The sequence below is a fragment of the Oryx dammah genome, unplaced genomic scaffold (assembly GCF_014754425.2).
Source record: "Oryx dammah isolate SB20612 unplaced genomic scaffold, SCBI_Odam_1.1 HiC_scaffold_18, whole genome shotgun sequence".
NCBI classification, from domain to species: domain Eukaryota; kingdom Metazoa; phylum Chordata; class Mammalia; order Artiodactyla; family Bovidae; genus Oryx; species Oryx dammah.
Genome location: NW_024070202.1, coordinates 41,381,356 through 41,397,861, shown reverse-complemented (window position 1 = coordinate 41,397,861; position 16,506 = coordinate 41,381,356).

Genomic DNA, 16,506 nt, shown 5'->3' with positions numbered 1-16,506 from the left:
TTGTGGAATTTTGAGTACTCTCGCTAAGAACATCTCTGCACTCTTGCTCCCTTGTGAGTCAGCATGAATTCAGACCCAGCCACTGTGGTAGAGTGTCCTGTTTTAGGAAACAATGTCTGACAAAATATTTATCTAAGATTTGTATCCTTGATTGTCAAAGATAATCCCACCTCTATTCTGATCAGATATCAGGACTAACAAGGGCACCCCTGCAGGAGGGGAGAAACATCATTTTTGTCTGGGTGAAATGCCTGTGACCAAACCAATGGTGGATGTGGATTAATCTGACTGTATCGTCCTCTCTTCTTGTCTGATGTCTGCAAGCAGAACTAATCTCCTTTGTATTGGGTAAGTCCCTTGCTTCTCAGACAAATTAGTGAGTGGTTGGGGCAGGAATGCAGGGGGATATCTTAAAAAAAGAAATAGAGGACCTTATGCTATATAAGGAAATGTGAAAACTCAAATGACTAATTGGAAAGTAAGAAGTGTGATTTTACCTAGATTGAAAATAAATTGAATAAGTATAAAAACCCCTCCACTTACCTCTTATTTCATACTAAACCAAATGTAAACTTCTCTGACAAGCTGTACCATAACTTAGTCTTCTTGTAATTAGCCAGCCTTATTTCTCACAACCTTGTCCAAAGTTTCACCTTGTGTAATCAGCTTGATATTCTCAAACCTTATGAATACACCAAAGTTTCAGTGGCAATATTTTCCTCTTCTTGGAATTGCCTTTCTTGACACTTCTTTCTCAATTTAAGTAGTCTGAAATTACACTTAAAACTGTATCTTAAATCATAATAGCAGTACTACCACTGCCCATGCTCATAAAAATTTCAGTATTCGTAAGACAATCACTTTTATAGAAATTTCTAACATTTGCTTGCAAAGATATACACATTTAAATGCAGAGTTCCAAAGAATAGCAGGGAGAGATAAGAAAGCCTTCTTCAGCGATCAATGCAAAGATGTAGAGGAAAACAGTAGAATGGGAAAGACTAGAGATCTCTTCCAGAAAATTAGAGATACCAAGGGAACATTTTGTGCAAAGATGGGCTCAATAAAGGACAGAAATAGTAGGGACCTAACAGAAAAAGAAGATATTAAGAAGAGGTGGCAAGAATACAAAGAAGAACTGTACAAAAAAGTTTCACAACCAAGATAATCATGATGGTGTGATTACTCACCTAGAGCCAGACATCTAGGAATGTGAAGTCAAGCGGGCCTTAGGAAGCATCACTATGAACAAAGCTAGCAGAGGTGATGGAATTCTAGTTGAGCTGTTTCAAATCCTGAAAAATGACACTGTGAAAGTGCTGCACTCAATATGTCAGCAAATGTGGAAAACTCAGCAGTGGCCACAGGACTGGAAAAGGTCAGTTTTCATTCCAATGCCAAAGAAAGGCAATGCCAAAGAATACTCAAACTACTGCACAATTGCACTCATCTCACATGCTAGTAAAGTAATGCTTAAAATTCTCCAAGCCAGGCTTTAGCAATACATGAACCGTGAACTTCCAGATGTTCAAGCTGGTTTTTGAAAAGGCAGAGGAACCAGAGATCAAATTGCCAACATCCACTGGATCATGGAAAAAGCAAGAGAGTTCCAGGAAAACATCTATTTCTGCTTTATTGACTATGCCATAGCCGTTGACTGTGTGGATCACAAGAAACTGTGGAACATTCTGAAAGAGACAGGAATACCAGACCACCTTACCTGCCTCTTGAGAAACCTGTATGCAGGTCAGGAAGCAACAGTTGGAACTGGACATGGAACAACAGACTGGTTCCAAATAGGAAAAGGAGTACATCAAGGCTGTATATTGTCACCCTGCTTATTTAACTTCTATGCAGAGTACATCATGAGAAACGCTGTGCTGGATGAAGCACAGGCTGGAATCAAGATTGCTGGGAGAAATATCAATAACCTCAGATATGCAGATGATACCAACTTTATGGCAGAAAGTGAAGAAGAACTAAAGATCCTCTTGATGAAAGTGAAAGAGAAGAGTGAAAAAGTTGGCTTAAAGCTCAACATTCAGAAAACTAAGATCATGGCATCTGGTCCCATCACTTCATGACATATAGAAGGGGAAACAGTGGAAACAGTGGCTGACTTTATTTTTCGGGGCTCCAAAATCACTGCAGATGGTGATTGCAGCCATGAAATTAAAAGATGCTTACTCCTTGGAAGGAAAGTTATGACCAGCATATTGAAAAGCAGAGACATTACTTTGTCAACAAATGTCCATCTAGTCAAGGCTATGTTTTTCCAGTGGTCATGTATGGATGTGAGAGTTGGACTATAAAGAAAACTTAGCGCCAAAGAATTGATGCTTTTGAACTGTGTTATTGGAGAAGAGTCTTCAGAATCCCTTGGACTGCAAGGGTTCCAACCAGTCCATCCTAAAGGAGATCAGTCCTGGGTGTTCATTGGAAGGACTGATGTTGAAGCTGAAACTCCAATACTTATGGCCACCTGATATGAAGGGCTAACTCATTGGAAAAGACGCTGATGCTGGGAAAGATTGAGGGCAAGAGGAGAAGGAGAAGACAGAGGATGAGATGGTTGGATGGCATCACTGATTCAATGGACATGGGTTTGGGTGAACTCAGTGAGTTGCTGACGGACAGGGAAGCGTGGCATGCTGTGGTTCATGGGGTTGCAAAGAGTCAGACACAACTGAGTGACTGGACTGAACTGAACTGAACTATTAAATATTTGTCATTGTTCTTACCCTTCACATTGCAAGGGAGGAATACTTCAAATAAAGCTCCCTGATGTCAAATTTCATTTCTATACCCCTATCTTCCATCAGCTGACCAGGGTCCATGTCCCACCATGGTCCATGACTGGTTGCTGTTTCTCCCAGTGGTGCAAATGGACAGAAAACGCTGCTGCTAACTTTGCTGGAAGCCCTAGAAACTCTTCATGGCTGTGGCTCATCTAAACATCAATCAGCTCTTCCTGGATCCCTCATGTCATGGTCCTCAAGATCCTGATGAAAACAGCTGCCAAAGGCGTCACCCATTTCTTGTCTCCTTCTTGTAAACAGAAGGATGGTCTTGGGGCAGAGACAAGATATGAATTCATGTCTTCTTACAGAAATACCAAAATCACAACCAACTGTTGAATAACCATCAACAACAACACAAAGACTGGAACTCACTAAAAGATATATTCTACATCCAAAGACAAAGAAGAAGGCACAATGAGATGGTAGGAGAGGACCAACCTCTATAAAATAAAATCAAATATCTGCTGGGTGGGTGACCCACAAACTGGAAAATAAATACCTCAGGAAATAAGAAAAATCTCAAATAAACATCCTAATGTTACACCTAAAGCAACTAGAGAAAGAAAAAACAAAACTAAAAGCTAGTAGAAGGAAAGAGACCACAAGATCAGAGCAGAAACAAAAGAACTTGAGATGAAAGAAACAACAGAAAGGATCAATGAAATTAAAGCTCATTCTTCACAAAGATAAACAAAATGGATAAACCTTTAGGCAGACTTATCAAGAAAGAGAAGGAAAGGTCTCAAATCAATAAAATTGAGAAAGAAGTCATGGGCTTCCCTGGTGGCTCAGTGGTAAAGAATCCTCTTGCCAATGAGGGAGACTCAGGTTCAATTCCTGATCTGGGAAGATCCGACAAGCCACACAGCAACCAAGCCTGTGCAACACAACCATCAAGCCTGTGCTCTAGAGCCCAGGAGCCACAACAACTGAAGTCTGCATGCTTTAGAGACTGCTGAGCAACAAGGGAAGCCACCACAGTGAGAAGGCTACACACCACAACTAGAAAGTAGCACCCACTCACCACAACTAAAGAAAAGCCTGCACAGCAACAAAGACCCAAGACAGCCAAAAATAAATACAGTTATTAAAAAACTGTTTACAAAAAAAAGAAGTTACAGTGAACACCATGAAAATACAAAGGATCTTAAGAGACTACTACAAGCAGCTATATGCCAATAAAATGGATAACCTAGAAGAAATGGACAAATTCCTAGAAAGGTACAATCTCCCACGACTGAACCAGAAAGAGAAAATATTAACAGACCAACCACAAGTACTGACATTGAAACTGTGATTTTAAAACTCTCAACAAACTAAAGTCCAGGATGAGATGGCTTTACAGGTAAATTCTATCAAACATTTAGAGAAAAGTCATCACTCATCCTTCTGAAACTGTTCTAAAAAAAATTGCAGAGGACAGAAAAATCCCAAATTAATTCTACGAGTGAATGAATCATTCTATTCTATAGAATCATTCTAGTCTATGATTCATTCTATGATACCAAAACCAAAGATGACACAAAAAAGAAAATTATAGGTCAATATCACTGATAAACATAGATGGAAAAATTCTCAACAAAGGGCTAGCAACCCAAATCTAACATTAAAAGGATCTTGCTGTGCTGTGTGTGCTAAGGCAATTCACTCTGTCTAACTCTTTGTGACCCTATGGCCACAGTGCACCAGGCTTCTCTGCCCATGGGATTCTTCAGGCAAGAAACTGGAGTGGGTTGCCAGGCCCTCCCTCCAGGGGATCTTCCTGACCCAGGGATCGAACCCACATTTCTTACGTCTCCTGAACTAGCAGGTAGGTTCTTTACCACTAGCAGCACTATCTAGGAAGTCCCAAAAGGATCATATACCATGATTAAAGTGAAGAAGTGAAGTCACTCAGTCAATGTCCGACTCTTTGCAACCCCGTGGACTCTAGCCTACTAGGCTTCTCTGACCATGGGGTTCTCCAGGCAAGAATACTGTGGTGGGTTGCCGTTTCCTTCTTCAGGGGATCTTCCTGACCCAGGGAACCCAGGTATCCTGCATTGCAGGCAGATGCAATGATTAAGTGTGATTTATTCCAGGGATGCAAGGATTTTTCAATATCTGCAAATCAGTCAGTTTCATACACCACAACAAACTGAAAGATAAAAACTATATAATCTCAATAGATGCAGAAAAAGGTTCTGACAAAATTAAATACCAACTTATGATAAATATTCTCCAGAAAGTGGGCACAGAAGGAACATACCTCAACATAATAAAGGCCACATATGGCAAACCTACAATTAACATACTCACGGGTGAAAAACTGAAAGCATTTCCTCTGAGATCAGGAACCAGACAAGGATGTCAACTCTCACCACTTTAATTCAACATAGCTTTGGGAGACCTAGCCACAGCAATCACAGAAGAAAAGGAAGTTAAAGGAATACAAATTAGAAAAGAAGTAAAATGGTCACTGTTTGCAGATGACATGATACCATACAAAGAAAATTCTAAAGCTGCTTTACCAGAAAACTACTAGAGGTTATCAGTAAATTTGGTAAAACTGTAGTACAGAAAATTAATGCACAGATATCTCTTGCATTCCTATATACTAACAATGAAAAATTAGAAAGAGGAATTAAGGAAACAATCCCATTTACCATTGTATCAAAAAGAATAAAATACCTAGGAGTAAATCTACCTAAGGAGACAAAAGACCTGTACTCAGAAACTATAAGACACTGATGAAAGAAACTAAAGTTAACACAAACAGAAAGATGTACCATAATCTCTGATTAAAAGAATCAATACTGTCAAAATGACTGTACTACTCAAGGCAATCTACAGATTCAATGCAATCCCTATTAAATTACCAATGACGTTTTTCACAGAACTAGAACAAAAACTGTTTAAATTTATAGACACGCAAAAGACCCCCAAATAGCCAAAGCAATCTTAAGAGAATGGAGCTAGAGCAATCAGGCTCTCTGACTATAGATTATACTACAAAGACAGTCATCAAAACAGCATGGTACTAATGCAAAAATGGAAATATAGATCAATGGGACAGGATACAAACCCAGAAATAAACCCACGCACCTATGGTCAATTAATCTATGACAAAGGAGGTAAGACTATATAATGGAGGAAAGATTGTTTCTTTAGTAAGTGATGCTAGGAAAACTGGACAGCTCCATGTAAAAGAATGAAACAAATACAGTCTTTAACATTATATGAAAGTGAAAGGGTTAGTTGCTCAGTCATATCCAACTCTTTGCGATCCCATGGACTGTATCCTGCCAGGTTCCTCTGCCCATGGAATTCTCTAGGCAAGAATACTGGAGTGGGTTGTTGTTCCCATCTGCAGGGGATCTTCCTGACCCATGGCTCAAACCTGGGTCTCCTGCACTGCAAGCAGATTCTTTACCATGTGATCCACCACAAAAATAAACTCAAAATGGATTCAAGATCTAAATGTAAGATTGGACACTATAAAACTCTTTGAGGAAATATAGGCAGAACACCCTTTGACATAAATTGCACCAATATCTTTTTTGATCTGTCTCCCAGAGTAACGGAAATAAAAACAAAAATAAAGCAAATGAGACCTAATTAAACTCAAAAGCTTTTGCATAACAAAGGAAACCAAAAACAAAACAAAGCAAAAAACCCCCACCGAGTGGTTTTTTTTTTTTTGCAAGAATACTTGCAAACAATGCAACTGACAAGGGATTAACTTCCAAAATTTACAAGCAGCTCATATAGCTAAGTATCTAGAAAACAAACAACCCAATCAAAAAATGAGCAGAAGACCCACATAGACATTTCTCCAAACAGATGGCCAAGAGGCACATGAAAATATGCTCAACATCGCTAATCATTAGAGAAATGCAAATCAAAACTACACAGAGATATCATTTCACACCAGTCAGAATGGTCATTATCAAAAAGTACACAAATAATAAATGCTGGAGAGGGTGGGGGAAAAAAAGAATCCTCATTCACTGTTGGTGGGAAAGTAAAACTGGTACAGTCACTATGGAGAATAGTATGGAGGTTCCTTAAACTAACAGTTGAGCTACCATATAATCCAGCAATCCCACTCCTGGACATATATCCACAGACAACCATGATTCTTAAGGACATATGCACCCCAATGTTCATTGTAGTAGTGTTTACAATAGCCAAGACATGGCAGCAACCTAAATGTCCATATAGAAGGAATGCATAGAGAAGGTGAGGTACATATGCACAATGGAGTATTACTCAGCCACTAAAAAAAAAATGGGAGACGGAAATGGCAACCCACTCCAGTATTCTTGCCTAGAGAATCCTGTGGACAGAGCACCTGGTGGGCTGCCATCTAATGGGGTTGCACAGAGTTGGACATGACTGAAGTGACTTAGCAGCAGCAGCAGCATCAGCAGCTGTATGCCTGAAACTAACACAACATTGTTAATCAACTACACTCCAATATAACATAAAAATTTAAACAATAAAAGGGAAACAAGGACACAAATTCAGGCTGGTATTTGTAAGTAAGCAAATGTTTCTTTCCACTCTTTCATGAGTGTATTCAACTCATGAAGCACTCAGGTAGATCCTGCTCGGGTTGCACATCTACCCCTGAACTATTACCTCTGTTGACTAGGCAGGTAGACTATCCTGATGAGCTAGGCTAGAACTGGGCCCAGCCTTGTTGCTAGGCAACGGTGGACTATGAGATTGATAGACCCTCTCAGAACCACATGGAATGGAAGGGGAACAGTCCCCAGTGGAAATAGCAGTGATGAAGCATGAATGCATGTGCACACATGCCCACGTAGGTTCATGCGCACACACACAAAACTTCTACTAGGCCCCTCTAAACCAGTCCCAGTTAGGGGTACTACACTAACAAGTTCCATGGCCCCATGTGTAAGAGCTCTTTAATGGCTCTTTGTTATAGCACTCAACAGTCTCCAGATGTCCTCTCAGAGCCAGAATGGCAGCTGGAGAGGTTCTGGAATTTAGTGCACAGTGGGACTGAAATTCACTTTCCTCACATTACTTAGACTTTGGCATTCAGTATTGTTCACTGGCCCAGCTTCTCCTGCTGCACAGAATCTCTTTTTGAGGAACTCAAGCTTGAAAACAGCAAGCTTCACTCAGCCAGTTCTACTTTAATCAATCAGATACACTTTTACACCTTTAAATCTCAGCCATCAAGGTGTCAGTACCATTCCTCCCAGAAGCTCCTAGGTCTAAATGCATACAAGAGGGAGCGACATCCACTAAATTCAAAGCCTAACTTTGGAAACAAAGGATGCCTCATTCTACTGTTCAACATATCTGACCCCCCTGACTCTAAGATTCCAGAAACGTCCCACATTATCCTCTTTCAGGGCCCACTTAGTTTCCTCCTTTATCTTTGTTTTCCTTTTCTCTTTCAGCTGACATTGCCATACTTTTTCTCTAAGCTACTGTTTATTTATAAAATTCACAATTAAAAAACATAAGTACCACAGTGAATTGTATGATCAACAAGAATATCACAGCTGAACATACCAAGAAAAATCAGTATCTAATACTTCCCATGTTGTGTTCTGTACACAATAATGTATACTTTCAAATAGTCTTAAATATATATATATATATATATGCCACTTTTTAAATTGGTCACACACATATATACATTTTTTTTCCTTTTTTGAGTTCATTAAGTTTACAGAGTTCAGAAAATAATTTTGATTGATTAGCTTCCTGAAGAAATGGAGAAAATTACTAACACCCCCATTCCTGTTTTCCTTTAACTTTCTTGAAGTAAAACATTTACTGATAGTTTTAAGCTAAGTAGTTTCTCAAAGTACTTCAATAAATTAACAATTAATTCTGAACATGTCCCACAAAATATTTCAAAGAAATGCTATTTTTTTCTTTCAGAGATTTACAAAGCATATTAGCATAATAAAGATCCTGAATGAGTTGCCCTAAAGAAAGCTGCTTAACTTTATACCTCCCAAACTTATTCGACTACAGAATACTTCTATGTGAAAAACTAAGGGCTGTGGACATCTCTTTAATAACACAACAGCATCTCTGAAATGTTCTGTCAGAAAACACTTACTTTCCACAAGATGCAAAATAAAAGATTAAAGTGTCTGGATGGTTTAAGAGAGGGGCTTCCCTGGTGGCTCAGTGGTAAAGAAACTACCTGCAATGCAGGAGACTCAAGAGACGCAGGTTCAATCCTGGGTTAGCAAGATTCCCTGGAGGGAGGACATGGCAACCTACTCCAGTATTCCTCCCTGGAGCATCCCATGGACTGAGGAGCCTGGCAGGCTATAGTCCATAGGGTCACAAAAGAGTCAGACATGACTCAAGGGACTGAGGACACATACACATACATGGTTTAATACTCCTGATTATTCAGTTCAGTCACTTAGTCATTTATGACTCTGCGATCCCATGGACGGCAACATGTCGGGCTTCTCTGTCCATCACCAACTCCAGGAGATTGCTCAAACTCATGTCGATCGAGTTGGTGATGCCATCCAACCATCTCATTCTCTGTCATCCCCTTCTCCCGCCTTCAACCTTTCCCAGCATCAGAGTCTTTTCAAATGAGTTAGTTCTTCAGATCAGGTGGCCAAAGTATTAGAGTTTCAGCTTCAGCATCAGTCCTTCCAATGAATATTCAGGACTGATTTCCTTTATGATTGACTGGTTGAATCTCCTTGCACTCCAAGGGACTCTCAAGAATCTTCTCCAACACCACAGTTGAAAAGAATCAATCCTTCAGTGCTCAGCTTTCTTTATAGTCCAACTCTCACATCCATATGTGACTACTGGACAAACCATAGCTTTGACTAGACTGACCTTTGTTGGCAAACTAATGTCTCTGCTTTTTAAAACACCATCTAGGTTGGCAAAAGCTTTTCTTCCAAAGAGCAAACATCTTTTAATTTCATGGCTGCAGTCACCATCTATAGTGATTTTGGAGGCCAAAAAAATAAAGTCTGACACTGTTTCTACTGTTTCCCCATCTATTTCCCATGAAGTGATGGGACCAGATGCCATGATCTTCGTTTTCTGAATGTTAAGCTTTAAGCCAACTTTTTCACTCTCCTCTTTGACTTTCATCAAGAGGCTCTTTAGTTCTTCTTCACTTTCAGCCATAAGGGTGGTGTCATCTGCACATCTGAGGTTACTGATGTTTCTCCCAGCAATCTTGATTCTAGCTTGTGCTTCATCCAGCCCAGTGTTTCTCATGATGTACTCTGCATAGAAGTTAAATAAGCAGAGTGACAATACACAGCCTTGACGTACTCCTTTTCCTATTTGGAACCAGTCTGTTGTTTCATGTCCAGTTCTAACTGTTGCTTCTTGACCTGCATACAGATTTCTCAGGAGGCAAGTCAGGTGGTCTGGTATTCTCATCTCTTTAAGAATCTTCCACAGTTTGTTGTCATTCACACAGTCAAAGGCTTTGGCGTAGTCAATAAAACAGAAATAGATGTTTTCCTGGAACTCTTTTGCTTTTTCAGTGATCTAAAGATTGTTGGCAATTTAATCTCTGGTTCCTATGTCTTTTCTAAATCTAGCTTGAACATCTGGAATTTCACAGTTCACATACTGTTGAAGCCTGTCTTGGAGAATTTTGAGCATTACTTTGCTAACATGTGAGATGAGTGCAACTGGGTGATAGTTCAACCATTGAAATTGCCTTTCTTTGGGATTGGAGTGAAAACTGACTTTTCCAGTCCTGTGGTCACTGCTGAGTTTTCCAAATTTGTTGGCATATTGAGTGCAGCACTTTAATAGCATCACCAACAAATAATTGGATTAAAGATTTACTGAGCATGGCCCCACCCATCAGAACAAGACTCAGTTTCCCCCTCAGTCAGTCTCTCCCATCAGGAAACTTCCATAAACCTCTTATCCTTATCCATCAGAGCACAGACAGAATGAATACCACAACCACAGAAAATTAATTAAAATGATCACATGGACCACAGCCATAACTCAATGAAACTATGAGCCACGCCATGTCGGGCCACCAAAGATGGACAGCTCATGGTGAAGAGTTCTGACAAAATTTGGTGAACTGAAGCAGGGAATGGCAAACCACTTCAGTATTCTTGCCTTGAGGACTCCATGAACAGTATGAAAAAGCAAAGAGATAGGACACTGAAAGAATAACCCCAGGTAAGCAGGTGCCCAATATACTACTGGAGATCAGGGGAGAAATAACTCCAGAATGAAGAGATAGAGCCAAAGCAAAAACAACACCCAGCTGTGGCTGTGACTGGTGATGGAACTAAAGTCTGATGCTGTAAAGAACAATATTGCATAGGAACCTAGGTCTATGAATCAAGGCATATTGGAAGTGGTCAAACAGGAGATGGCAAGAGTGAACATCGACATTTTAGGAATCAGTGAACTAAAATGGACTAGAATGGGTGAATTTTACTCAGTTCAGTTCAGTTCAGTCCAGTCGCTCAGTCGTGTCCGACTCTTTGCGACCCCATGAATCGCAGCACGCCAGGCCTCCCTGTCCATCACCATCTCCCGGAGTTCACACAGACTCACATCCATCTAGTCTGTGGTGCCATCCAGCCATCTCATCCTCAATTGTCCCCTTCTCCTCCTGCCCCCAATCCCTCCCAGCATCAGAGTCTTTTCCAATGAGTCAACTCTTCGCATGAGGTGGCCAAAGTACTGGAGCTTCAGCATTAGCATCATTCCTTCCAAAGAAATCCCAGGGCTGATCTCCTTCAGAATGGACTGGTTGGATCTCCTTGCAGTCCAAGGGACTCTCAAGAGTCTTCTTCAACACCACAGCTCAAAAGCATCAATTCTTTGGTGTTCAGCCTTCTTCACAGTCCAACTCTCACATCCATACATGACCACAGGAAAAACCATAGCCTTGACTAGACGGACCTTAGTCAGCAAAGTAATGTCTTTGTTTTTGAATATACTATCTAGGTTGCTCATAACTTTCCTTCCAAGGAGTAAGTGTCTTTTAATTTCATGGCTGCAGTCACCATCTGCAGTGATTTTGGAGGCCAAAAAATGAAGTCTGACACTGTTTCTACTGTTTCTCCATCTATTTCCCATAAAGTGATGGGACCAGATGCCATGATCTTCATTTTCTGAATGTTGAGCTTTAAGCCAACTTTTTCACTCTCCTCTTTCACTTTCATCAAGAGGCTTTTTAGCTGCTCTTCACTTTCTGCCATAAGGGTGGTGTCATCTGCATATCTGAGGTGATTGATATTTCTCCCGGCAGTCTTGATTCCAGATTGTGTTTCTTCCAGTCCAGCGTTTCTCATGATGTACTCTGCATAGAAGTTAAATAAGCAGGGTGACAATATACAGCCTTGACGTACTCCTTTTCCTATTTGGAACCAGTCTGTTGTTCCATGTCCAGTTCTAACTGTTGCTTCCTGACCTGCATACAGGTTTCTCAAGAGGCAGGTTAGGTGGTCTGGGATTCCCATCTCTTTCAGAATTTTCCAGAGTTTATTGTGATCCACACAGTCAAAGGCTTTGGCATAGTCAATAAAGCAAAAATAGATGTTTTTCTGGAACTCTCTTGCTTTTTCCATGATCTAGTGGATGTTGGCAATTTGATCTCTGGTTCCTCTGCTTTTTCTAAAACCAGCTTGGACATCAGGGAGTTCATGGTTCATGTATTGCTGAAGCCTGGCTTGGAGAATTTTGAGCGTTACTTTACTAGCATGTCAGATGACTGCAATTGTACAGTAGTTTGAGCATTCTTTGGCATTGCCTTTCTTTGGAATTGGAATGAAAACTGACCTTTTCCAGTCCTGTGGCCACTGCCGAGTTTTCCAAATTTGCTGGTATATTGAGTGCAGCACTTTCACAGCATCATCTTTCAGGATTTGAAACAGATGACCTTTATATCTACTACTGTGAGCAAGAATCCCTTAGAAGAAATGGAGTAGCTCTCATTGTCAACAAAAGAGTCTGAAATGCAGTACTTGGATTAAATCTCAAAAATGACAGAATGATCTCTGTTCGTTTCCAAGGCAAACAATTCAATATCAGAGTAATCCAAGTCTATGCCTCAATCAGGAATGCTGAAGAAGCTGAAGTTGAATGGTTCTATGAAGACCTACAAGACCTTCTAGAACTAACACCCAAAAAAGATGTCCTTTTTATTATAGGGCCTGGAATGCAAAAGGAGGAAGTCAAGAGATTCTTGGAATAACATGCAAGTTTGGCCTTTTAGTACAAAATGAAGCAAGGTAAATGCTAACAGAGTTTTGCCGAGAGAACATAATGGTCATAGTAAACACCGTCTTCCAACAACACAAGAGACAACTCCACACATGGACATCACCAGATGATCAATACGGAAATCAGATTGATTATATTCTTTACAGCCAAAGATGGAGATGCTCTATACAGTCAGCAAAAACAAGACTGGGAGCTGACTGTGGCTCAGATCATGAACTCCTTATTGCCAAATTCAGACTTAAATTAAAGAAAGTAGGGGAAACCACTAGCCCATTCAGTTATGACCTAAATCAAATCCCTTACGATTATACACTGGAAATGACAAACAGATTCAAGAGATTAGATCTGATAGAGTGCCTGAAGAACTATGGATGGAGGTTCATGACACTGTACAGGAGGCAGGGATCAAGACCATCCCCAAGAAAAAGAAATGCAAAAAGGCAAAATGGTTGTCTGAGGAGGCCTTACAAATAGCTCTCAAAGAAGAGCAGCTAAAGGAGAAAAGGAAAGATATACCCATTTGAATGCAGAGTTCCAAAGAAGAGCAAGGAGACATAAGAAAGCCTTCCTCAGTGATCAATGCAAAGAAATAGAGGAAAACAATAGGATGGGAAAGACTAGAGAACAATAGGATGGGAAAAACTAGAGACTTCAAGAAAATTAGAGATACAAAGGGAACATTTCATGCAAAGATAGCCACAATAAATTACACAAATGGTATGGATCTAACAAGCAGAAGACATTAAGAAGAGGTGGCAAGAATATACAGAACTATACAGAAAAGGTCTTCATGACCCAGATATCCACGATGGTCTGATCACTCATCTAGAACCAGACATCCTGGGATGCAAAGTCAAGTAAGCCTGAGGAATCATCACTACGAACAAAGCTCATGTAAGTAATGCAATTCCAGTCGAGCTATTTCAAATCGTAAAAGATGATGCTGTGAATGTGCTGCATTCAATATGCCAGCCATTTGGAAAACTCCTGATTATAGATTACCTTTTCAAGAAAAATTTTTGTTCATGATTTGTTTACTTTTAATTAGCTATTTGGTTTTGTTATCTGTGTTGAGATTCTTTTAAAATAATCCCTTCATTCACTAAATAAAGGTTTATGGAAAACTTTTATGGATAGGCTCTGGGCTAGATGTAGAAATAAAAATTCAGTGATAAAATATGAAGAATAACTTCTTTAGTTTTCCAGTCTACTGGGAATTTCAGAGACATAAGCAAGTTATAACAGTACTGAAATAAAGATTTCAAGGTTCCTCAAAGAGTGTTCTCTCAAGCTTGGATAATCAGTTAAGTTTTCTTGGAAGTGAAAGTGAAGTTGCTCAGTCATGTCCAACTCTTTTTGACCCCATGGACTGTACCCTACCATGCTCCTCCATCCATGGGATATTCCAAGCAAGAGTACTGGGGTGGGTTGCCATTTCCTTTTCCAGAGGATCTTCCAGACCCAGAGATTGAACCCAGGTCTCTCGCATTGTAGGCAGATGCTTAACTGTCTGAGCCACCAAAGAATCCCTTTCTTGGAAGAAATCATATCAAAGACTTGGATGAACGTATGATGGTGAGATGACCATCTGTCAGGGATCAGTGTTCCAAGAAAAGAGAATAACATGTTCTATGATAGGAGAAGAGAGAAGACAAGCTTGGTCAAACTAATGTACTAAACTAAACATTAGAATGGCTACAACACAAAAACACAAAAGGAATTTGGGGAGGATATAGTGGATAGACAAAACAGAAGTTTATGCACAGCCTTGCAAACCATTCTTAAGAGTCTGGACATGATCAGATTTGCATTTTAGAAAGAAAACACTGAATATAATGTGGAGAATGGATTGAAAAGGTTAAGTCCAAGAGCAAGGGAGTCAGCAGTGGAGTCTTTAATAATCCAAGGGATAGTGGGTTGATTTTTAAATTGAATACAAAAGTTCCCAAATGGAAATAAGTCTTGTCTAAGCTACACTGGCAGTTAATCCACATCCTCTTTGGCTCATGTATTTCAGCCAATGCAGTAAAGCAGAAAAGCAGGGTCAACAGAAAAGGCACAGGAACAACCACAGGTTAGTCTATGGTAAACCTGCACTAAGTTGCTGACCTGCAACAGCATCTTTCCATCCTGTTGATCATCAGCACCACCAGAGGACTTTTAAAATGCAGATGCTAAGGCAGATTCAGATTTAATTGATCTGAGTTGGGGCCTTGAAAACATCCCCAAGAGGGATCAGCAGGCAAGACTGAGATCCAACAAGGACCAATGAGTCTACCCAGAAATTCAGGCCTATCTATTTCAGCTTGTGTATTTAGGTTCCGGAGTCGAAAGTGGTTGATCTCAAACTTTAGTAGGCATCAGAATTCCATGGGAAGCTTGTCAAGACTGTGATGGGCTCCACTTTCAGAGCTGCTGATTCAGTAAGTCTGCGTAGGACCTGAGAATCTGTGTTTCTAAGAACTGAATCTTTACTCTAGAATCTGTATTTCTAAGTACTAAGGTGCTGCTGCTGTTCCAGAAACCAGATTCTGAGAAACAATAGTCTAAAGCAATCATTTAGGAAATCAGAATTTTAAAAAATGATTTTTGCTGGAGAAACTAACTTTTCTTATTCTTTAGTTAATTAAGGAATGTGGGGTCTTTTTAGTTTCACACCTTGTGTGTAAAAACACTAAAAAATAAACAAAGGTGAAGAAACTATGGCACACTTTTATTTTATTGTGCATGTGAGAAGTAAATGCAAACTTTTGAAGAATTTCCTCTAAATACTTTTTGTGGTGATCTTTCTGCTTTTTAAAATTTTTAGTCTGATTCAAATAAGGGAGAAAACCCATATTTTCAGAACAAGGCATATACAATGAGAGAATGCAAAATAATCTGATGGTCTGCTATTGTTCATGATTTAGAAAAAACTTAACCTCCGTAATCATGACTGATCTATGTTTCTGTCTGAAGTGAATCTGTAACTTATGACAAGCCCAGGACCTGGAGCTGGTCAGTTATCTCATAACTCAGAGTTAGAATCAAGTACATCTTCCTCTGATCCTGCTGACTCATTATTCTTTATGTGGCATGATTGTTCTTTCAATTTTCTAGGAACATTGGTTACTTTACAAAAGACCTTTTTTCTTCCAGCAAAATATTACCAAGGAAAATTTGATTTTATAGTCAAGCCTGATCTGCTTCTCAAATATACACAAATCATTTCAAAGTTCTTGTTAAAAAGTAAAATCTACTTAAAAAAAAAACAACAAAATTTTGCATTGTTTAATCATATCAAACATAACTTACCATAGGAATTTAATTTTTTACATAAAGTAACTTTTATTCTTTAAAAAACACTCAAGTCCCACAATGTCAAAGGCCTTAATACTATTCTTTCTGCTTAGCACATGAACATTTCTTACTTCTTATGCCAGCTGGTGAATAAACTTATGGATAGCAAGGAATTTTTATATTGAGTAATTTACAA